General features: G+C 40.8%; 1 protein-coding gene across 1 annotated transcript in view; it reads left to right on the top strand.

The window, feature by feature from the left end:
- Positions 1 to 8,817: 8,817 nt before the first annotated feature.
- TPRA1 (transmembrane protein adipocyte associated 1) overlaps positions 8,818 to 24,524 on the top strand; it is a 1,152,100-nt gene continuing 1,136,393 nt past the window's right edge. Inside the window, exon 1 of the mRNA XM_044078540.1 lies at positions 8,818 to 9,289. The gene's annotated coding sequence lies outside the window, so the exon portion shown is untranslated. The remainder of the gene's footprint in view (positions 9,290 to 24,524) is intronic.

Below are 24,524 nucleotides of genomic sequence, written 5' to 3'. Positions count from 1 at the left end.
TACTAAAAACGAAATTCTGCTAGACAAAAAAAAAACTACTACCTTCACCTACAACAAACCCACCAACATAAACCACAAAGTTCTGGTCAGGCATTAACAAACTGTTTCATCCAGGCCACTCCAAAACTCCCACCCATCAGGTATAACCCAGGATAACACTAAAGACATTGCTGATGCCTTCAACAACTACTTCACTGAAGCTATTCAAACTCTAGCAAATGCATTACCCCCTGTCAGCACTAACCTATCAATAAGTATAAATAGCCCAGCTCCTTCATTTCATTTAGAACCAGTACCAACATCCCTCATCTGCTCCCTCCTACAAAAACTCAAACCTTGTACCCCTTCAGCTGACCATCTACCAGGTGAATACCAACAAATTGCATCTAAAGCCATTGCCTATCCTATATCCATCCTTATAAATAGAACAATTACTGAAGGAACAATCCCCAACATCTGGAAAGTTTCACACATCATCCCTCTGCATAAGGGTGGTTCCTCTATGGAGATTTCTAACTTTTGACCAATAGCCTTACTCTCTCCAATAGCAAAAATAATGGAAAAATGTATCCACCGGCAGTTGCTCACCCACCTTCTCTCTAATAACTTACTTGCTAACTGTCAGCATGGTTTTAGACCTCACCATAGTACTACCACTGCCTTACTATCCTTTTCTGACTGTATTAACAAACATTGTAATAACAACTCTCTTTCATCTGCATTATTTATTGACCTGTCAAAAGCCTTCAACGTGGTTAACCATCACCTACTTATTGATATTCTAAAATCCCTATCTCTTGACCCACATGCTACTTCGGTTTAAATCATACATATCCCCAGACATTACAACCTGACTCTTAGGTATTACAACAGACCACAGCCTTAGCTATGATGATCATATTAATACTACTATAAAATCAGTCAACCGAAAACTAGGATCCCTTTATAGAATCAAACCCTTCCTCACACCACTAGCCAGAGCTACCATTGCCCAAACCCACCTTATCTCTACCCTGTTTTACGCCTCTGCCATTTATACTAACCTATCTAAAAACAACCTTAGCAAACTTGCAACCAGCTATAATAACATTGCCAGATTTGCCACTGGCTCCCCTTTTAGAACCCATTACTGTCACAACCTTAAAAAGCTAGGATGGTTAGAACTACAGAATCAACTACTTTCTCAACAACGGGCTATTACCCAAAAGATTCCCTACCACCCTAACAAGACTCCTATCCTCACTAGTATGGTTACCCCATATGATAATCTGGCAACATTATGCTCTGCTAATAAACTTCTAGTCTCTACTACTAAATCTAACAACAAGGCTGGGGACTCACTATTCTCCAACACAGTAGGGAAAACCCGGAACCAGCTTCCTTAAGAATTATCATCACTTTCTTCCACACTACTCTTCAAAAAACATCTTAAAGAATATCTCAAAACACACTGGGTATGTCCCTGCTCTAACCCAGACTAAAAGTCTTTTTCCCCATCTCCCACTTCCCTATCTCCCACTCCCCTTACCTCTTTGCTCTGTTGTTTTATTATGCCTAGCAATTGCAACTAGAAGTCTAACCACTTCCTAGCATTAAAGAGACTTCCTCTCAGCACTGCCTCATGACTTCTCTAAAAGAACTCTCCTCCTATTTTCTAATATAAAATAATGTAATGTAACTTCCTTCTATAATGTATTCTAAGATACTATTGCCTACATTGGAGCTTTTCTCCCCAGGCCTCTACTGAATATGTACTGTATGTTAGTATTAGATTGTATGCCTGTAACCATGCCTCTAATTTAAGATAACAATTCTTGGTATTTTTTATCATCTTATGTATGCTATCCAAAGTTTTCTTTTCCAGGTAAATCGTACACAATCTTTGTATTGTATATTCTAAAAGAATGTAATGTAATATCTGTCTATTGCATATTCTGTATGCTATGATACTATTTCCTATGTTGGAGCTTTTCTCCCCGGGCCTCTACTGAAAATGGACATATATCCAGTTAGACCAGCCCGGTCAACAAATGTAAAATAAAATAAAAAAATAAATAAACTTTCCTGGTGGAAGGTTTGTGTGAAGCCAGAAGAATTTCAGGAACAGGAGATGGGATGTCAGGCAGCCTGGCAATCACTAGAAGTGGAGGAACCAAGCTGTGAACTTGAGACTGTGGAGATTCAGATGAATCAATCCCTGAGGATGAGATAACAGGTCTTGGAAAGGATCCAGGATCCACGGGCTGTGAATCAGATGAGGCCATAGAAATGGAACCAGACTTGACAGGGCCAATAGGGGGCAATGAGGATCACTTTGCTTCTTAACCTCTGAGCTTTCTGGAGAAATTCTGGAATGAGGGGAAAGGCATACAGAAGACCCGGGGGCCAATCGTGCATTAGAGCGTCCCTTGGGGGTTCTCCCTGAGGGAGGACCAGGGCAAAGTAGTTTCTGCATTTGTTGTTTAGGAAGGAAGCAAACAGATCTCAGCAAGGCTTACCCCAGTGTTGGAAGATCCGATCCGCTGTTATAGGGTTGAGGGACCACTTGAGAGGCATCAGGATGTTCCTGCTCAGATTGTCCACAATAAGGTTGGAACTTCCCAGGAATGTGCGTTGCTATAAGAAAGTGGTTGGAAGCTATCACCCAGTGCCAAATCCTCATGGCTTCCCGACACAGGGGGTAAGACCTGGTTCCGCCTTTCTTTTTGATATACCAGAAGACTGACATGTTGTCTGACTGAATTACAATGGTCTCAGAAGGTAGGGATGCATGGAACGCTTGCAACACTAAGAGAACTGTCCTCAGTTCCAGGACATTTATGTGCAAATTGGCCTCCATGGGGAACCAGGTGCCTTGGACCTTCTTTCCCTGGAAATGCCCCCACCCACTCTAACAGGGAAGTGTCCATGGTCACCATGGCCATGGGCTGTGGAAGACAGAATGGTCGACACCAAAGATTCGTTTGTGGCTTCATCCATTGTAGCATTTCTTCCTTGCAACAGTTTGTAAGACGTATCATATGGTCGAGTGGGTGAGTTAGAAATGACCATTGTGCAGAAAGGAGCCACTGCAGGATCCTCATGTGCAGCCTTGCCAGTGGTACTACTGTAATGACAGCCGCCATGGAGCCTAAGAGTTGCAGTACAAGGCGCGCTGATACATAGGTCTGAGGAAGAAGGTCTTGGATTTGGTGTCTTATTTTCAAAAGCCTGTGAGGGGGAGAGAAGCTTGACAGGATGTTGTGTCAGACCGCTCCAATAAATTCCAGTGTCTTCGTTGGGGACATTTCAGATTTGTTCTTGTTGATTGTAATCCCCAAGTGGACAGCGAGACCTTGAGTATAATAAAGGCTGCGGACTAGGAGATTCCTGGTTGGAGCAGTAAGGAACCAATTGTCTAGATACGGAAATACCTGGAATCCTTGTAGTCGAAGATGAGCTACCAAAACTGTCATACATTTAGTGAATACTTAGGGGGGGGCTGTCGAGACACTGAATGGCAGTGCCCTGAACTGGTATTGCTGGAAGCAGAGAAAGCTCTGGGAGCGGTGATCCATCTTTATGTGGTAGCACATGTCCTGGAGGTCTATAGAGCACATCCAATTGTCCCTCCCTAGGAAGGGGAGAATGGACTGTGCCGTGACCATCCAGAAATTTTGAGGTTTGATAAATTAGTTCAATAGGCTGAGATCCAGGATTGGTCTCCAGTCCCCTGTCTTTTTTGGCACTAAAAAGAACCTTGAGTAAAACCCGGACCCTCTCTGGTCTGGTGGGACTGGTTGGATGACTCTTTCTTAGCAGCTTTTCTATTTCTAAGGCTGCTAATTCCCTCTGATTGAGTGGTACATCGGGGATTCATTTGACGGGTCTGGGAGTTAAATCGAAAGGTATTTGGTAGCCTCTGGATATTATTCTCTGCACCTAAACATCGGTAGTAATAAGTTGCCAGGCTGGTAGGTGCAGAGGAAAACGACCCCCGACTGCTTCCAGAGGAAAGCAATCGGACCACTGCTCAGGAGTGCTGGTAGGATCTGCCGGAGAAAGAATCTCTAGCGCCATGGTTGCACGGACACCCTCTACCTCAAAAGGGGCATCTTAGAGATGAGTTGCCCCCTCTGCCCCGGGGGGATTGTTCATCATGAGTGTCATGAAAAGATCCTTGGGATTTCTTGGACCACATTTTTCCTCCCCTCTGGTTCCTGGAGCAGGACCTCTGGGGGTTGAAAAAGCGTATGCCCACAGCAGACAAGGTCTTTCTCACTTCGTGCAAGTGTGTCACGTACTTTGGTTCCAAAAAGTGCAGATTTGTTGACAGGTGCATTGATGAAGGAAGATTTAAAGGGGTCAGCGAAGTCACACAATCGCATCCAAGCATTACGCCTCATGACAATGCCTGATGCGGCAACTCAAGCTGCCCCCTCGGTGGTGTGAGATATCAAATGTATCGAGGAGTTCAAGATGGATGCAAGGGTAGCTAGCTGCGAGGCTAATTGGGTCTTTTTGGAAGCGAGTGAAGGGTGCCAGATAGTTTGGTGACCAAATAGCGAAGGTTGCTGAAGCATAAGGCCACTTCCCTAGTCTGTCCATGATCTGAGACTCCCTGTTTGGAGGATGGACAGTGGAACTATCTTCTGCCAGTACCCTCTTGGTGGCCACCACCACGACCATAGAATCAACTGTCAACTGCTTGGACCAGTGGGGCTGGTCTTCAGGTGTAGATAAAATTTTGTCTGGCCTGCGGTAACAGGTTCTACGTTGTCCGGGGCCTTCCAGGCACACTGCACAATGAGCTTAACAAGGTCATCTTTCGGTGGGGTCACCCAGGAAGTAGATGGCCGGGCATGGAAAGCCTGCAAGAACACAGATTCCCTAGAAGAAGGGTTAGAGGACTTCCAATCTCCCCGCTGCTTGAGGATTTCGAGAATGTCTCCGAATGAGACGTCGTCTGGGGGAGACTGTGGGGACCCTTCCCCCTCATCACAATCGGTGTCTTTAGTGATAGATTCCTCCGGGGAATCAAGGTGCTTCCTCTTGCACCGTTTCATCCGGGGTGACTCCCCAGTGGGATCGTCTGAGGAGGACTCTGGAGAAAGGGTTCCCTTCCAAGGAGAATCTTGCAGCTCCCATGCCCGGGGTCCTGAAATAGGGGGTTGGGACAGCTGCATGCTGGGGGGGGGGTTCTATTGCTGATGTCATTGCTGCTGAATGCGAGCCTGCAGGGGCAAGGACCCTCTACATCACCTGGAAAGCAGGCCCGCCCGAGGAGGGATAGGACCTCAGAACCAAGAAGGACAACCTCGGAACCAGGGCCACACCCCGCCCTGAGAAGCCCACCTCCAGGTGAGGAGCTCTGAGAGGACTGGAAGCCATTGGAGCCATGGAGATAGATGGCACCAGCAAGAAAATGGGTGCCAGGCTAGGTACCAAGGTACGGACGGTCCAAGTACTGCTCCGAGAGAGCATCAGCTCCACTGGAGCCAATGCAGTAAGGGTGGTCGGTGCTGACAGGGGAACAACTGCTCTTGGAGCCAAGACAGTATGCACCGTGGTCGACATCAGTACCGACATCTCCGGGACCTGGGTAGAGGCCGGAGGAGGGCAAACAGGGGATGATGTAGTAAAAGATTCCGAGCCAAGAGGGATGGAAGGTCTAGCTGGAATGGGCAATTCCTAGCTTCCAGAAGCTGGTCCACAACCTGCACTAGGTCTAATTCAGAAAAACTCCTGGTAGATCTAAAGGAGGCTGCTGAAGGAGAATCAGATCTTTCTGGAAAGGGGCTAAGCCTCTGCCCCAAAAAAGGGTCGTAAGTTGGAGAGTATCATGTCCTTGGCAGATATTCGAGTTTAGGAGCCGATCGAGCCGAAGAAACTATCGGCACCGTGGCTGGAGATGGTACCGAAACAGGTACAGTAATAGGAGCCAATATCGGATCCAAGAATGGCACCGAACTCAGTGGTGCCAAGGTTGGAACCGAAATAGGGGTGAATATCATGGATGGCACCAAGGGAGAAGATACAAAGCCCGGTGCCGAGGAGGTCTGCGCCGAGGGCACTGGCAAAGCACAAAGCCGACTCGGTTCCATAATTGACGGAGATGCAGGAACTGAGTGACTTTGTTTTTCTTTCCGACCCAGATACAGCCTCCGAAAAAGGTGTCTTAATTAAACCTTTTAAAATACACTTATTTTTACGTTCTGCTAGGGTACAATTACTAAATCTAGCTCAAATATCACAGTCAGCTTTAATATGATCCATGCCCGAGTATGTCCGTCCGAGTTGGGCATCTTACACCCACACTTGTCACACTGTTTTAAACCCCAGCTTAGCTTTGTCTGACATAGTAAGGCAACAGGGCTATCCTAATAGGAAAAAACAAAAGAAAAGAGAGAAAAAAGTGACAGAATACCAACAATGGTATTTAAAAAATACCACAAGTGGTAAGGAAGGGCCTGCCAAAGGCAGGAGAGAGGGACAGTACCAATGTTGTTGTTGTCTTTCGGCTTTTCCCGGTTAGGGGTTGCCACAGAGGAACTCCGGTCCGCTAATGATTGGCAGTAGATTTTCACGAACGCCGAGGTGCCAGCTCAACGTTCAACCTTCAACAAAGGCACGCCCATTTACGCTTGTCTTTCGAAAGCCCACCCAACCATGGGGAGGACATGCAGACTCCACACAGAAGGCACTCCCCTGCACTCCAGCCGAGAATCGAACAGGAGAACCTCTTGCTGTGAGCATAAATTCAATTACCATGGTAAAGGGTAAGGAACAGAAGTAGGTTATAGGCGATAGTGAGAAAAGGCTAACTTGACTAAAAAATAAGAAATTTTGAGGAGAAACTATCTTAAAAATCACAATTTTCCACTTAGTTTTGAGAGATACAGCTAGCACGTCTGATGAGGAAGGTGGCAAACAAGATCTGGAGTAACAAGGAGAGAGGCATTATGGGTAGGTCTTAGCTGAGAGTTTTTGGCTGGCACGAGCTTGGAAACGGCCGTATCAGTTCTGAGGATGGAACAGAAGTCCTATTTGCAATGAATAAAACAAAGATTTACAACATCAGATGAGTTCTTCTATTTGAAAGTACAGTACAGTTTTATGACAGTCTGTTAAGACCAACTACTAGCTATAAAATAACTTTCCCGAAGAGGAAAATATAAATAATAAGCACAATTATTAAACTGAAGTTTTTTTCCTCAAAGTGAACTTATCTGTAAAGGAAAGGAACAGCATAAGCAGACCATTAATCCTTGAAAACCTCAGAGATTGTACTCTTCAGTGGCAGTAAAGCTCTGATGGGCTTGATTCCCAAACTTGTCTTTTAGTCAGCTCAAATCGAGGTGCCTGACAGTAAGGATATAACCCATATAACTAAGGCGATTGCAGCAGTGATCAATATGATGAACATCAATGGGCAACCTAGAGAGAACAGGAGTCTCTTGTAAAACTACTATTTACTGTATAATAACAATAGGGGATTGTACAGACGAAACTCAAGGCTCTAAATGTCTGTGACTATACCTTTGTCTTCTTCTACAATTTTATTTTATTTATTTTATATTCGTTAACCGGGAGAGTCCAACTGGATATATGTCCATTTTCAGTGGAGGCCCAGGGAGAAAAGCTCCACAGTAGTAAAATCATTAACAAGAGAAAGACAGGTTAACCTAAAGGTTCAATTAAACAAAATATAGAGTACACAATCTTTATACTTCTTATAGAAGTTTAGTACATATAAGATAGTGAGTTAACCAAAGAGTGTATTTGCCAACGTTCACAGGCTACATTAGTATATACATCTTATACAGGTGTTTAACAGCAAGTATAGCAGGAAGATAGAGTAGATAACTTCCGTAACTCATTTCGACACGAGAGACATGCAATGTCTTTAGGTTTCTTTACAGTGTTCAGTGATACTACTACCCCATGCAGACATTACAAAAGCAGTAGATAAGCTGTTACTCTAGTTGCTAGAAACAGACATGCAAGTTACTATGAAAGTTGCAGCATAAAAGGCTAATGGATAAAGAGAAGGGAGATTATTTGGTGGGCTTTCCCTTCTATCTCTGTTTTCAGCCGCTTTGGATTTCCTTAATTTGCTACCATGACAACTGTCGTGTCTGTACTCATTTTCACACTATGTGCCTTCAGTTTTGCATTTTGTCATGCTGTTGTTCCTTTTCAGAGTCTGCTTGCGATGTTCTTACCCTGCATACAACAGTAGGTTGATATGTCCACTCTAAAGTGTTTGCTAATGTAGTACCCTGATGCACACGCACACACTCTGGTTGCATCTCTGTATAAAGTAAATTCGTGGTGTACTGGACATAATGATGACAAGCTCTACACTACTTCAACATTCTACAAAATTGTACAGTACATTTTTAACCATTTGTTGACCAAGTAACTCCACAGGACAAACTGGTTGAATAACTTCCTCAGAATCAACCAGTACACAAGTGCAGATGGAAAGAATCAAACACCCTACCCCCAGAAGCAGCTCATTAACATCTCGGAGTTTTAGTCACCTGCCCGAACTGCCATCAAGTACATAACGATGTCACGTTTCTGTTCGTACATCATGTCGCAGCATATCTGTCAACCAATCAGGGTCAAATCTGAACAGACTCGGGGATAAATTCAGAAATCACTTTAAAAATATTAGTACTATTAACCTGAAATATTGATGGAATAAGAGAATGTGAACTAATATACATTTTCTGAAGTAAAATAAGTATTTAGCTCTAATTATTGTCATTGTTTATTAACTGTAATTTACCATCTTTTCTCTAAAAGTCACCAGTTTTTGGAAGAATTAAGAAGGGCAGAGCTGAAATTTCTGTCAGAATCAGGGATAGTTGAGGCGTATGTTTTTTCACACTATCTTTTTGCCAACTGGAGGCGCAAAAACACCCAATTAAAACATAAATAAGCATGCCGTTATACTACGTAAATCATATTGCGCATGCTCCCAATTTGAAGCTGTATTTCAACAAGGCACAATAAAACTAGTATGAACGAGAACTGAAGACCTACAAGTTTATTTTCGAGTGGACTCTGTTGCCTAATCGACCTCATTTTGCCTTACTTCTAACAGAATCCGGACAAGGTCGCAATCACCAACGCAACCGTTTTCAGTTTACCCGCAGGTTAAATACCAGCATCACCGTGAGCGCGCAGTTTATCAGCTGACATAGAGACAAGGAAGTGTAAAAGGTGGTGTGCGCTAACTGTCATGTGATTTTCGAAGGTAGGCGGTTCGTGTGTGGTAAAGATCATTTACACTGTGAAGGTAAGGATTATGCAAAGTAACTATTGTGTAACATAAGAGTTAGAGAGCGTGATGTTTGCTTTATATTTTCTGCACAGAAGGGTTTAACTTAATGGAATATATTGACTGTTGATCGGAGTGAGAAATACGTGAGCGTTTCACCATCAGGTAAAAATTGTGGAATTGAGCTTAACTTCTTTATCAAGGAGTATGCTGGGGGGCACATTATTAAGTATAACAGTTAGATGTTTTTTGGAAGCAGTGGAAGCGCATGAGTAAATCCCAGTGAACATATTTACATGCTGTCATTTTTAGCAAGAATACCTTTTAATGTTGACGTGTGCTAGGGGTCGTTGACGGAAGCTTGACTGATTCTTAGACTCCCCACCCCGACATCGTAAACTTACTAATCTGGAAAGTCCAACGTCCTTTAGTACCAGGGGATTTTCTGTACATGCATGTGTAAATAGAAGTCAGTGTAGTGCATGATCATTTATTTCTGTACAGCATTTGTTATAGTGCATTTGCTTAACAGTGTGTTGCTGGGTAGCAAAAAATGCATCATTGGTTGCATGTTGGTGTCTTGTGTTTAGTAGCTGGCTACCGTTTTTACATACCTTCTTCCCAGCCTTCGTTTGCTTATTAGTTGGTGAGTAGTTTTATTTGATCGCTGTTTCTTTCACATTTTCTGTAAACTGTTTCCACAAACTGCCCTGTGCATTATTAAAGCGGCCCAGCTGTTTCACCTAGGGACGTTCGGAGGGGAGGGGAGGTGCATATTTCTCAACGGTCCCAAAATGTGCAGAATAATCAGATTTGTGCTTCTTATTTTGGGCTTAATACTCGAAAACTGTGTGTGTGTTCTCTAACAAATCGTCGAGGATAGCGGTTTAAAAATAATGTCAGTCATTTGAGTTTCAAACTATATCTTTCAGAAAAAAAAGTCATAGAAAGTAAAACCTGTTCTAGAAACCTTTGCTTTATAAGAATGATAATTAAAACCTGTTTCTGTTTTTGATCTTGCACTGAGGTGGGCAAAACTGCAGTGGCAGAATTGCCTGGTGCTGTAGTACACAGCTGTATTTCACCTCTCTGTGTTAGTTTTTTATGTTTTACTAAGTCTGTTTATCTTGGTGATGTCATGAAGGTGGTAGGTAACCTTTCTTATCAACAGAACGGAATCTGTCCATGTTGGAAATGTTTTGTAGGACAACACAGATTTACAGATTTGTATTTGTGCATTCACAAGGATGGGAGCAATGGATGGGAGACTGGTATAATTGTTAAGGTGTTTACCTTACAGACACAAGGTGCAAGGTTTGATTCTTACATGGGGTAATTGGCTAGGCCTAAAATAAGCCCACAAGGGCAGTTAGCCTAATACTAAAAAAAAAAAAAAATTTAATTAAAAAAAAAAATGGTTTTAATTTATGCTGTTACCATTTTTGCTAGTGTCTCCAATTTGCAGGTTAAACTTGGATTTCTAATGAACCCAGGTTGGTAGGTACCACTCTGCATTAATTTTTAAGTAGATGGACTTTATTTTGAAGTCCTGCACTAGTTTTTGAACCTTTGAGCTTAGCAACATCACAAAAAGCCTTTGCTGATTAGCTGTTGTTGACTGGATAATCATTGTTTTGTTTTGTCAGAAAGGGCAGTGGGCTGAATTGCATCATCCGGATAATGAGAATATAAATGTGTGTACAACATAGAAGACAAAATAAATATGTGCAACTAGTGTTCCTTCAAATGTAGGCTGTGTAGTGTAGCTTTGGGGTCTTGAAACAGGTTTCGTGTCATACATTGTCTGTCTGGATCTGCAGTTTTCATAAGCATGGCTGACTTCTTAGTTTTGAAACTGCTTGGGGCAGATTCAGAAAATGCGCTAAGCAACCTGGCATATCTACTGAGTTGTTGGGCGTGGGTGAAACAGAGCTCTCCTGGATAATTAACCCCTGTGCCATTGACTGTAGCAAAGCTGTCCCAAGATTTTGGCTATTTTTTTTCCATCTGTTTGAAGACCCTGTCTATGTCTCCGCCTTTCAGATTTAGGACTCTGAAGAGAAACAATTGCTATAGTTTTATTTTAAACTCCTTGTTTTGTTTTTCTGTTGTACTTTATTACTTCTAATGATCATTCTGAACTTATTTTAAGTTTGGTCAGATTACCAGTATTGACGTACGGTTTCCTGATTTTCTTGTAAAATTTGCAAGACAGTACATCTGTATATTTAGACTTGCATAACTCATTGTATGAGCTAATTATGCTAAAATACAAGGGGACAGAAATGTCAAGATTTATTGACTGTTACACCGTATAAAATGACATAATGGTATGGTTATTGCTGAAGTAGTCATCCAGAGCAGGTGCCATGTTTGTTGCAATTTGAACAATAAAAGTAGTACAGCTTAATGGCAGTTTATGCCCACTGGTAGTGCCTACCAATGTAGGAAAATGTATAAAACCATTTGAATTATTTAATTGCTTATTTAGTTTTATTTTTTATAACGTGTAACAGGATGAAGAGTTCAAAATGAGTATGAACAAACCAATAACTGAATTGCACAGTCTTGATAACTGTAACTGAAAAATGTATCAAACTTGAATCATGTCTGCAGTCACAAAACAAGTGCATAAATGAGACTATCCAAATGTATGAATAATAATAGCTATAATTGTATGTGTAATGCCATCCTAGAGACCACATTTTAGACAGGGCTGGGGAATGAAGAACATAATTATTGATCACTATGCCTAAAAATTAGCCTATATCCCCAGAAAGATAGTATTTCTTGACCCTGCTCCAGGGCCATTTGGTATTGCCTTCAAATTAAAAAAAACAAAAAAACTTTCTATGCTTCTAATCAAAGTAACTATAAAAAAAATCACTCTGACTATTTTTTTTTTGTAATTGGGAGCTTTACTGCAAAAATTAAATGTTTCATCACATTGTATTGTGCGGGTAGGCAGATGTTTTTTTTTTCTTGGTAGAGGGTGGAACTCCCCACATGGGGGATGCAGGGGGCCTTGCTCTTTGCAAAGCAGACTTTTTTTATGTGTGCCTTTTTTAAGGGTTTTTGACTCACTGTTTTTGGTAGTCATCTTTTGGAATATGGTGAGTTGAAATACTGTGCTTAGACTGCTAGCAGATAAACCCAGCAACAAACTAATATGGTCCTTTCTTGCCCTGCAGTGTACTTCTAACTGTACCCAGACCCATAAATCCCTGTGACCATTCTAATGGTTTGGTAAAGATCTTGTCCCAACCAAACGAACACTGGCACCATCCTCCTTGAGCTTGTTTACAGCCCCAAAACATAATTTTAATACACTTTAGTTGAAATGTATTTGGTTCTTCTTTCCCTGACCAACTTTGTTTCCCCCGTTTTATCTGGATGTGTTTGTACAGTGTTACGGCAGTTTTTGGTTTGCTTTTCTCTGTTTCGATGCACAAAAGCATGGAGTGTTGATCATTAATTAATTGTCATGGAACACAAACTTTTATGTTCTGTCAAAAATGAGTGTTTCTTTGTTTGAACTAGATCACTAAGGTCTTTTTTTTTTTCATTTACAACCTTTATAAAATTAGGTAAACTAAAGTACATCAGTGCCAGTAAAAACACAATTTTTAACATGTATGTAGATGTGCGTTGAGAATGGTAGAATAGGATCAAGCCTAACTTCAGGCATTTAAAACTTTGTACAACATCTTACAGCATGACTGTCTGGGTTGTTTATACTCCTTTCACCTTTATATAGGCTAAGGTGCTTGTATACGTTTCAACTGACAAGGCATGTGTGAAAATTTGCTTTGATTTTTCCCTCCCAAGTCTGACAAAACTGGGGTGGAGTGCAGTTAGATGAGTCACAGATTAATTTGGAACAGTTATCAAAGTCACAGGTGAGTGTCGGCATGGAAAGATGGTTATGATATTGGTTCTCAGTTACACAATGAGGGAGTTTATATGGATGGAAAGTAACAGTTGTCCAAGGAATGAACATTAAGACCTGTTGGCACAAATTGACAAAATGACAGTCATGAGGGGGTGATTTTTATACATCTGCTATGCAGATAGTCTGTAAATCAGTTTAAGATGGATAGCAGTAGAGAGTTCATGGATTAAAATAGCTGATTTAATAAGGTTAAAAGCCATGGAGGTCTGGGAATACTGCAAGTTTTCCAGTATCCATTGCCCAGAAGCAAGCGGTCATTAGAAAATAAGAGGCATACTGGTGCCATGTCCTTTCGTAACATAATGTTGAAGACTGATTTATAACCAGACCTTCAGTGTGAACCTGTAGCTTGAGAGGCTGCTGCTTTCTCTTCCATTTTTGCAGGCGACGACAGAGGTGGAATCTGTTTTGAAGGAGTCTGAGCTATGACCTGGTGAGGGTTTAAGGATTTTCTGTGTACAGTGGATATGGCTCTCAACCACTTCGCACAAGAAATCAGACTAAACCAAAAATGAATTTCCATTCTCTGGAACAGGCTTCTCATCCGTGTGAATCAGCGTTCCTCTGTATCCCTATAAGTACAACTTGGACCAATGGATGGGTAATAAGAAATTCACCCTTGGTCTGACTGCTATGTCTGTGATGGACAGAGGAAGTTAGTAAATCACCCATAGTGTGTGTGTCTGTGTATAATCTCACATTTGTGGGTCACATTTGGGTTGGATGGCTAGGCTTGTAGTGGTTGTTAGCCTACTGTATACATATGAACCTGTGACATTTAAATACATTTTATTTACTAAATGTGCAGATAAAATCATTCTACATTCACCTTGAAATCTACATATTTTAACAAAAATTAGTCTAAAACAATATTTTTCTTTCAGATACCGGAGCATAATTTAAATAGGATGATTTTTTAAGTGGTTATTTAGCTTATGACCATTGTGGGCAGCATACAGTTGAAATGTTTTTCAATTGCTCTTCTGTTTTTAGGTGTGACTGATGGTGGTGCACCAGACAGGGGTGTTCTCTTTCTCCTTTATTTGCTTTTTATTTAGAGCCACTGGCAAAGAAAATAAAGGATTTAGAAATTCAGTGATGTAATTGGTATGGTAATCACGAAAGGTTGACTTTATTTGCAGATGATACTGAATCATGGCATAATGCAGAGAGGGTGATTGATAAATGAATACCCAGAGTAGTTGAAAGTAAGATGGAAGATGAACAGTTTGCATTCAGATAGAATGCATCACAACTGACCTGATGTTTGCAGTGAGATAAATAGTTGAGAAGAAGGTAGACATGAGTAACTGGCTATTCCTAAACTTGGGTCCATGTCATATGCTTTCTCCAAGAAAGCTAATTTGGACAGTCCTGCAGTAATTTGAAATCCCAGAGACATTGGGTCCTTGTGCATAGCTTGCATTAATTCTGCCAATGCCACAAGCTAGAACAGTGTTCAGTCTAATAGAGGGGGTTCCCCAGTGGGAGTGGGTCTGCAACAGGGTTCATCTATGAGCTCACTGCTATCCATAGTGGTGATGGGACAACATTAGCAAACGGGTCAGAGTGGACAGATCAATAAAGTTGCTGTATGCAGATGATGTGGCATTATAGGAAGACACTGAGAAGAACTTCGGCAAAGGATAGGGGAATGGAATGCAAAGCTGAATACACATGAAATGAAACTAAGTGCAGGTAAGACGATTGTAATGACAGCAAATGGGTGAAATTGGAAAAAGCCGAGAATTGAGCTAAAAGGGAAATAGCGCAAAAAGGTAATGGCTTCGTGTATCTAGGAGAGGTAGTTAGAGAAGGACAAAGCTATAATCAGAAGGGCTGCAGCCAACTAGCGCAGAGTGTTAGGTGTAGTATATGACAGTAGAATGCCAAAGAAACTGAAAAGGTAAGGTGTACAAAACAGTGGTGTGACCAGTACTACTGCATGGTACTGAAACCTGGGCAGTAAAGGCAGAGTAGTTGAGGAAGCTAGAGGTGAAGATGTTAGAGGCGGGTGGTAGGATGCATCCAATGAGACAGAGAAAGTAATGAAGACATAACAGCAGAAGCTAAAGTAGCACCAATTGCAGAAAGTCAAGGAGAACACATTACAGTGTAGAAAAACAAAAAACAATCTGGTGAAGATGATTTGGGGCAGACGGGAAGAAGGCAAGAGGAAATTAAGGTGTTCAGCAAAGAGGTGGGCGGATTGTGTGAGAGAAGACCTGTGACAGGCAGGCATGAGTGTTAAAGATAGGAGAGTGACACTGAATAGCGAGAGAGGAAGACAGTTGACACAACACCCTGACCCCATGCAGTAAATGTGTGTGTGTGTGTGGGGGGGTGATGATGATGACTATGATGATTATTTTGTACTTGATAAATGAAGAAAAGGACATTCTACTGTTGTAGAATATTGTGAAACCAATTCAAGTCTTTTTAGATACAAATTTAATGAAGGTAAAATGAAGGCTATATGACTATAGATGTAAATTATGTACCCAAACACAAATTGGTTACAATGCCCATGTTTATGAGGCATGCTAAGATGAAGTATTTAGGAATATGGATTCAAAAGGGTTCTGTTGTGGCAGCTAAGGATGTGTGGAAAAGACTAAACAAGAGGTAATACAGTAACTGAGAAACTGGAAACTTATGGATACTAAGCAGTGAAGATGTTTAATCTTGTTCATTTCGTGTACAGGTTGGGTGCATTTTTTTAATTTATTAAGCAGAGGAGAAATTGTGGATGGTAATTAATAAGGAGCTGAAGGAATTTTTCAGGGAGGGGAAGTGGGTAAGTTGATCCTTCAGGAGAATAATAACCATACAGAACTTTATATTCATAAAGTTGCAAAAGGTATTCTAAAAACTATGTCAACCAAGAGGAATGGAACAAGAAGATTTTGCCAATAGGGATGAATGCAAGTAAGGGTGCAAACCGTAAGCAGGGGGGGGCGGGCTGGAATTTACCGGAGAAACTGATGAAGGAGCCCAAGGTATTGGGAGCAAGTAAATATACAGGAAATGTAATAGTGGGATGATGCAAAGCAGAAGTTTAGACAACAGGTTAGACACTGCCTTCACTTCCAGTGACCGATATCAAGAGTATATGAAAGAGTAAAGAAAAAAATATATATGTAAATGTGTGTGTCCTGTGTGTGCACACATGTGCTTATGTATGTGTTAAGAAACTGAAACACCGTCATCTGTGTTAACATGTCTGGCAGGAGATTTGTGCATATTCTTACATTAACTTATATTGTATGCCAGCATGCCTAATTGTGAAAATGTAAATAAGTTTAAAATGTTGAGTCTTTCCCTGTATAAACAGAATGCTTAAAGAATCTGTCACTGCCTTGATACACTTCTAACTGCACGTTTGAGAAAGACATTCTAAAGTACAAACTGGAGAATAAGCTGAGCAGTGAGTGATGTCATTGGAATGTTCTTTGTTGCTAGGAGATGATTTAAACAGCTGATTGACAGAAAAAAATGTGTATATTTTACAGCTGACTGATAGCTGAGACTGAAGCTTGTGCAGTCTGTCAGCACTGAGCAGTTAGTAGACACCAAGAAAAGAGAACTCGCCAAGAAAACTGTAAGCTTGTCTTGGTTTTGCTATTGTATCTTAGAGTAGATCTGGGACAGTATTCTTAGATCAGAAAAGTTTTGTTGAGAGAGTTTTTTCTTGAATAAAGTAATGTATTTAGGGGTCGCCACAGCAGAACTCTGGTCTGCTAATGATTGGCAGTGGACATTTTCAGTGCTGAGTTGCCAGCCCGACACCCAACCTTCAAAGAAGGCACACCCATTCACGCTTGCACCTACCTGCATGTCTTTAACGGTACTCGACCGCAGGGAGGACTTGCAGACTCCACACACAAGGCGCTCCAGCCGAGAATCGAATGGGAGAACCTCTTGCTGTGAGGCGACAACGCTAACTGCTGCACTACCGAGTAATGGATTCCTATCCTGCAGTTTGATTTACATTTCTGCTGATTTGAATTCTTATGTTTATTGAGTTATTGATTTTCAATTTTGCAATCTTTTTTACTTATTAAATGTTTTCCATTATTTTACATTATGGCTGGAAATCATTGTTTTTCTTTAGAGTGCTTCTACCTGTTTGAAACTCCCAGGTCACCCGGAGGCCTGGCTGTCCTGGTCATAGCTATCATTTATTTTGATAATTCATTTTCATAATTTGAAACCCCTTTTGAAGGGCATGAAGACCCTCTGATTGGTGGCAGCGTTTCTGCATTTATTTTGGGAAAGAGAGACAGCAGGAAGTCTGTGTTAAGCTTTCTCGAAAGTGTTTGGATGCATGAGATTTTTGGGTGTGAGTGTATCAAAGGTCTTAAACTGGGACAGTTTGCTCTGAAGTGTGTAATAAGAAAATACATTTGGGTGGACAGAGGTATATAGTCCAGTTCCAGAAAAAAGAGCATGTTCCTATTGTGCTTAAGTGACAAGTCTCGTATTAGTGTCAGTAGTGAGGATTGGAGCTCCTTAGTTACTGACCCAGGATAGTAAGAGATGTCTCATTTAATTGGTGGCAGTCCGGTGGCATATAACTGGACAGCAAAGTGTGTGTGTGTGTGTGTGTGTGTGTGTGTGTGTGTGTGTGTGTGTGTGTGTGTGTGTGTGTGTCTATATTTATACAGAGCAAAGAAAGAGGGATAGGGCGGGAGGAGTCCTAAGTGAAAGACATGCTGTGGTGGAGCTGAGTGAAATCTAGAACAAAGCTGCTGTTAGAAAAAAGGGATAATTAACCAAGCATATAAAATATTACATGATCACCAAGAATCAATCCGAGAAGGTTAAGGAAAGAAGAGAGACAGACTGGTAAAGCAGTTTACAAGGGAACCATGGGAGGACATTTGTATGATTCCCAAGTGTACAGCAAAGTCCAGAAGTTTTAAGGTTTTTGTTTGGAAGTGGTTGTGTGGGTATTTTTATACCACATGCAAATTTCAAAATTTTTCCTGTGGTAGGCAGCTAGAAGGGGCTCTTTTTGTCCACTGGCAAGAACATGGATGGGGGTTGAATTTACAATGCATAGGTATAAGTTCAAACAAAGTAGATGAAAGAAAAAAAAATATTGTGCATAGAGCAAACAAAGCAAAATCTTTCATTTGAAAGAAAGTAATGTACAGATTTGCAGTTTATTTCAATATGGGTGTTTTAATGTGGTGGACTAAGAGTATACTGCAAAAAGAATACCAAGGAAGTTGGGAGAGGAGAGTTGTGGAAGAGAGAAATGAGTATCTATGGTATTGATATGGACCCCCCCCCCCCAGGATCGTTTTGTTAACCTTGAGTTTGGTGATGATGGATATTGTTTTGGAGATATTCAGGCTATTTCATTATTGTTAAAACAAGGCCATTTTGTTTTGTTTTATTATGTTCGGATTCAGACTTTTTTTTAACATTGGATGAGTAGCTGAATCTCCCTTGCTGGTGACTGTATACTTTCCCAGAGTCTGGGCCCTAGAATGAAGAAACTGTGGCTTTGACCTTTTTTTTTTTTTTTTTTTTTTTTTTTTTTTTTTGAGAAGGTTTTTTTGAGAAGGTGCAGTGGAGGAGGAGCATGGTCAGGTTGAGCCCTGAGGCTGTTCTTATTGAGAGTCTGCCAGCAAGGTGGGAGAATGCATTATTTAAGGTGTAACTGCCATGCCATTTAGCTTTTGAGAACTGAGCAGTAATGTTCCATTCTTGGTGCTAGGGAGATTAAGTTAAAAACTGTTTGTAGTGAGATGCTAGGAAAGTTAAAGGCTGGCTGTAGTGAGGTGAAGTTCTTTAAAGGAAAACTGCACCCTCTTTTATAGTTTAACTCAATCCTTAGGTTGCTTTTCTCCCTATGATATGGTTCTAGTATCGTGTAGGTACCGGAAACCTGCTTGTACTTTCATTTCCTTACCTTGGAATCAAAGGAAGGGAAAGCCCACCTACTTTTTTGTTTAAGCTTAACTTCTCACATACTTTTCAGATGAGTTTGTGCCCTACTGCATTACATACCACGGACATAGAGAAGTCTGTAGTTTACCCTGTGAGGTACTGCTGTCAATCCTAGACAGACGATCCTGCTGCTATAAAAAAGACAAAAAGCTGTGAGACTGTTTTCCACTGTCTTTATTGCATTTCCACTGTCTTTATTGCGGAGGAGAACTTAAAACTGACTCACAGCTGCTTCCTATGTACTTATACCGTTTGTAGCAAAACACAGCAATTGGATCAGTTAGGAATTTAATGGCGGTTGTCACCTTTTCTGACAAATTTTACATAAGCAGCATCAGAGTATTGAAACGCTAAGGTTTAAATACCGGTTCTGTATACTTCTTTATACATTAAGATCACTTAAATGTAGTTTCAGAGACGTCTGTGACATTTAGAGAAAAGTCAGAAAGTAAAGTAACAACACCTTCACCATTTTCACCCCACCCCCAGACAGGACAGAACTGTCCAAATCAGGATTGATCTACAGAAGGAAAATGTGGCCTCCTTATCGGCTAGGTGCACTGATATGGTTTATAAAAAGGTCTTTTATGCTTTTTTTTGTGACATCCTTCCAGAGATGGATGCATATCTGGTACACAGATCAATGGTAAGAGACGCCCAGTGACTTTGAGTCAGTCCTTACACATTGCATTCTGTTCCCTTTAACAGTACTGTCAGCTGTACACGATGCAGTCAAGACCATTTACTGCAGGAAGAGTTTTCACACCTCAGGATGAGAGCATGGAGGGTAGGTCTGTCAAAATACAAAATAATCCCTTTACAAAATCCTGCTGTTTTAATTACTTTCTTGTGCTGGACATAGCTAACAGCTATTTATGACATAGAACAAGCTCTGACAGATACATAAATGAGGCTCACTCAAGGAAATATAGAAGCATTTCTGCCACAGAAGGTATTGTATGACCGTGCTTTACACTCCTGCCATTCTATCTTAATGGCATGAGAAAACAACACCACTTCCTTATGTCTAACATGACTCCAATAAACAGGACTTGAAAATGTATTCTGGGAAGAAGGAATGGAAGCCAAAAGACAAGATCACGTTGTCCTGGCAGGCCCCATCGACTTCCATTTTGTGGGAAACTCGTATTAAAATGATAAAAAGAAGCAGCTGGAGTGATTTTTGAGCCATTAAAATAGCGGCACCTGGAGTGATTTTGAGCCATTAAAATAGCTAAGAAAAAAAAAAGAGTTCTAAGGTGGAGTTTTGTTTTCCTTTAAAGCTAAGGCTGTAATAGGAAGACTGTATTCTAATTGTGCCATGAAGATCCCATTCCCTATAGTGTCTGTACCGGAGTAAGGTAAAAAGTTGTAGATTTTCCATACCCAGAAAAGAGTCCTGTGTATTTTTTGCTCTGATTTTATGAATGGAAGTTTGTTTAGGTCTAACTGGAATCTTGCGTATTTTAATGTGGAGGTTTCTTGGGGATTTTGGTGGTCAAGAATGGCTGAATTGCAAGGGACAGGTTTTAGTTTTTAGGAGTACCAAACATGATGTGTCTGGATTTATTTGTAGTTTCCTGCAGTGTTAACTCATCTGTAAAGGTTGAATCTTGTTATAAATGAAGTTTAGTGTTATGATGCAAAGACTCTGACCTATAGATGACCATGTTAGCTGTGTTTTTGATTGTCTGAGGGGAGTTTATAGGAAAAGAGCAGTGATTACAAAAATGAGCTTTGAGGGACTTCATTGAGTAGCAGAGCTTTGTAGAAGGTGGACTGAGGAACCAAACACTGAATATGCAGTGGGAAATGGAAGTTGTTGAACCATTGGAAGGCTTGTTAGCTAACTCCAGGTGATAATAGGGCTTTGACTAGTTGGTGGTCAGCTCTGTGAAAGGCTTTTTTAAGACTTACAAATAAAACGCCTGTCCATTATCGTTTATCCAGAACCAATAGGATGTCATCAGTTGAAGTCCAGATAACCTGTGGTGCTGAGGATTACCCAGAATCTGTGGTGGTTCCCCAATTGGAGTCCTTGGGTAAAAATGTAATTAGAAGGTTGGTTGCAGACTGTACTCTTCCATGTGTTGGATAGATGTGGTCCTAAGTTCCTGAGCAGAAGTATTTTTTGGCTTCATGTCATATTTTAGCTAAAGTTATTTTGATGGAAACAAAAATTATAGAAGCATATGTATGGGAAGATTATATGGTCTGTATTCTATGCATGCTATTACAAACCAAGGGTCATCAAAGGAGTTTTGAGTATGTTTTCATTGTCTGTTGTAAATGCTTGTACAGTAGTTGGGAGATGTCTGGTAGGAATGTCTAGTTGCATTTTAGGGGGGGAGTGGGCAGTTGGCTGAATTCAGTGTTTGAGCTGCCTGAGATAAAGTGTTTTGTGCCTTATGTTCTTTTTGTCTTTTTAGGTTACACAGGGTAATCTTCCTTTTGGATTCTGTCGTATTGCTTTCTTTGCATTCATTCCAAGCATCCTTTCTAAGTAGTAGTAGTAGCACTTTTAGTTCTTTACGTAGAGTCCAAACATTAAATAAAAATATTAGAGGGGGAAAAGCTTGTTTTGTATTGCTAGCAGGATAGTTGTCCGTGTATTGTCTGCTGTTTCAGGGTCATGATAGGGTAGGATTGGTGTCTGGTCAGTGCTTTGAAGTTTTGAAAAGTTGTCAGATTTGGGTCTAAAGGTTATTCTATTGCCATTATTTTGTATTGTAGTGTTGATTATTTAGGTTATTGGACAGTGGTTGCTTGCAGTAAAGGAAATTTTGTCAGGGTCCCATTCACATTGTCGAACTTTTACAAGTTCGAACGTCATATGGTCGAAACCATATGTTCGAACTTGTAAAACTATGAACGTTGCAACGGAGATCTCCTTATGGGAACCTTTCCCGCAATGTAGTGCGATCTTGGAGTTGGTATATTTGTATATTTTAAGTAGCGGGGGTGTGAGGGGTGCAGGGGGGCTTGCCCCCCTGCTTACAGCCTTCAGGTAAGTTTTTTTTTTTTTTTTTTTTTTTTTTACACTGTCGAATCTTTAACATTCAAACATAAGGTGCCGATCATATGGTGTTTGAACTTTTAAAAGTTGACAATGTGATATAGACCCATTTTGTCAGGAGTACATGGTGTTCATCAAATTGATTCATTTTGACACCTAGAAAGATCTCGAAATTTTGGTCAATAGGAATTTAAATGTTAAGATGCATACAGAAAACTTGGTTAATGACTGGTTGGTTATAAGTTGATAAGCTATATCAGGAGATGTAATGGATCAACAAAGACTGAAGTCCATGAAGGGGTATTTTTCATAACATAACTGTATCTGAGCTGTTAATACATTAGGGGCATCGTATTCAAAAAAATGATCAAAAGAAGCTTGAAGCAATTCAAAGAAGAGTAACCAACAAAGCTAATTTAAAAAAAAAAAAGTGAACAAGCTGGACTATGAAAGATGATCAAATATAGATAGCTCAGAGATGTCCTTATCTAAGTATACAAAACGGTTAAGGATTAATTTGTTTGTGAATGTCTTGGATTACAAAAAAGAACAAAATAAGTAAAAAATTACATAATGAAGATGTATAAAAATAATGAATCGAGCAGTAAACTGGCTTACACAAAAAAGTAGTTGGTTATTTGAATGTTCTTCCTGAGTGGATTTGATGCAATTGAAACATTTCCTTTTTTAGGTCGAACACCAGATGTTCGAACTTGGAAGATTGAAATGTGATAAAATCGAAAAATCAGAACAGTGAATTTTTTCCCAGGGAAAAAAAAATTGCTGTTCTGAAAAAGCACACCAATAACCTTATAAACCTACACTAAACCTTGCAACTATCTATGCACTAACCTTAACCCTAACCCTAAGGTCCGTCACTACTGCACACTTACCTTACCCTAACCCCAATGTCCGTCATAATCGCACAGTTACCTTAACCCATTCTGTAACTTTTGCACCACAGTGGAGAAAATGTCAAAGTGGCAGGAATGTCCAACCGAATTCTTTCCCTGGGAAAGAATTCGGACTTCCGCGGCTTCGACATGTTCAACTTTCGAACTTCCAAGTTCGAACTTCTGGTGTTCGACCTTCTGGAAGTTCTGTTATGTAATAGAACCCACCCGAGGCTACTTTAATTTGGATCTTTATTATTGCTTTTAGCCAGACTGTTCACTTTAGGGCTTCGGCTGTAGGTCTCCTAGTAAATGCATTTTGAAAAAAATGCTGTTCTCTTTTAGAGACCTGTTGCAGAGCAAAGTACTTATTTGTAGTTTGTGAAGTGGTGTTCTTTCTGATATATGGCAGCTTTTGTATTGGACTGCTAGAGTGTTTTTTCTTAAAGTTTTGGCTGCTTTATGTTGTGTCCTACAGCTGTTCTAATATTTATTCAGAAAACTCATGACATTTGAGCGGCCCAAACTTAAATGTCAAAGGAGAGAGCAAAAACTCTCCAGCAATTTTGAATTTGATAGCATTTCCACTAATGCTGTGGACACAAGCCCGGTCATAAGAAGTCTGCCTTTTGACTGAGAAAAAACAGGCAATGCAGACCTGAATTCTTTCAGAGGGCATAGGGGCAGTGACAGCCGTGGTTCTCCAGTATTTTACAACGACAAATGTCTGACCTAGATTATATTAAGATGCTGTAATAGCTGAAGTGGATGCACAGCATTTTATTGAAGTGGGCAGCAGCAGAGACAGCAGATGGTGCATGTAGTGGTAAGAGTTGTATAGACCAACCGCTTCGGGCATCAGCTGTGGTGTGCAGTATCCTCAGGATAGAACACAGATCAGATTGTGTGCCATGCCAGGGCTAGCCAGTCGATGGTGTAAAATATTGCTCTGAGTGATTCTGTAGTGTTGACTAATGTCGGATGGAGATGGGTATTTATTTTTATCCTTTTGTTGACCAGGTTAGTCCCACTAGGCTAGTAGTCTCTTTTTTCAGGGAAGACCCAAGGTGGCATTTATACTACTAGGGGAAATAGCCATTCGGGAACTTCCCCTACTTTTTCTGGTAGGTGCCCTGGATATTTTGGATTCACCTGAGCTACTACCAACTCAAGCAGATGGCACCTTAGCTTAACGTCTAATCCAAAGATTGGCACACTCAGGAGTGCTGAATCAAAACACAACCCAATGCTGAAAATCACGGAGCTCCAATGAGTGATCTACCTCCTAGGTCGGCTAATGGATGGTTACCACAACCAATAATAAAAAATGTTCTAAATGGGACAGTATCCAGGAGTGTAATTGCACTAACCACTCGTTATTCACTCCTCTATAAAAGTACCACCAGCTTTCCTTCTGTCGGACAAACAGTT

The sequence above is a fragment of the Protopterus annectens genome, chromosome 7.part1, assembly GCF_019279795.1.
Source record: "Protopterus annectens isolate FY-2018-M chromosome 7.part1, PAN1.0, whole genome shotgun sequence".
Taxonomy (NCBI): domain Eukaryota; kingdom Metazoa; phylum Chordata; order Ceratodontiformes; family Protopteridae; genus Protopterus; species Protopterus annectens.
Note: the sequence above shows the minus strand (reverse complement) of the source record. Positions and strands in the feature narration are given on the sequence as shown.